Genomic DNA, 598 nt, shown 5'->3' with positions numbered 1-598 from the left:
GAACACCTTTTCAGGCATTGCTTTATAACCTCCAGCCACACATGGAATTGCAGTGATCCTTCTACCCTCAATAGACTGAGCATATTTTGGGGACACAATAGACTGGTGTTTTTTTTCTTCTTCTTCTGCACCTCTCCTCATGTTCCAATTAACTTAAGTAGCACCAATACCTAAAATTCCAAAAGCAATCAGGGGTAAATAATTTTTAAAGCGTCTATAAGAATTGTATAAAAGTCACAGCTGTTACCCTGCACATACCCGATCTCATCTGATCTTGGAAGCTAAGCAGGGTCAGGCCTGGTTAGTACTTGGATGGGAGACCGCCTGGGAATACCGGGTGCTGTAGGCTTATACCATAGTCTTTCGAGACTGAAGGTTGCCAAACAATCACATTTTTAAAGCAACTTTTGATAAAACAGAATGCTTAAGCCAAATCCTCCTTGTTGCTGAGTTTAGGGTTAGGACTGAAGTCCAGCTTCCTGGCTCTCATTCCCCCCTCCCTGGCTCTCATCTCTACGGCAGGGTGGTTGGCGGGGCTTTGTTCCCAGCTGGGATGTAGCTTATGCTTTCTCTGCAGGATCCAGCAGTCAGGACCCAG

General features: G+C 45.3%; 1 pseudogene; it reads left to right on the top strand.

The window, feature by feature from the left end:
- The first annotated feature begins 232 nt into the window (after positions 1-232).
- LOC136663424 (5S ribosomal RNA) lies at positions 233-349 on the top strand (annotated as a pseudogene).
- The last annotated feature ends 249 nt before the right edge of the window (positions 350-598 follow it).

This window comes from Tiliqua scincoides, chromosome 12, assembly GCF_035046505.1.
Source record: "Tiliqua scincoides isolate rTilSci1 chromosome 12, rTilSci1.hap2, whole genome shotgun sequence".
Classification (NCBI taxonomy): Eukaryota; Metazoa; Chordata; class Lepidosauria; order Squamata; family Scincidae; genus Tiliqua; species Tiliqua scincoides.
This window is presented reverse-complemented; position numbering and strand designations above follow the sequence as displayed.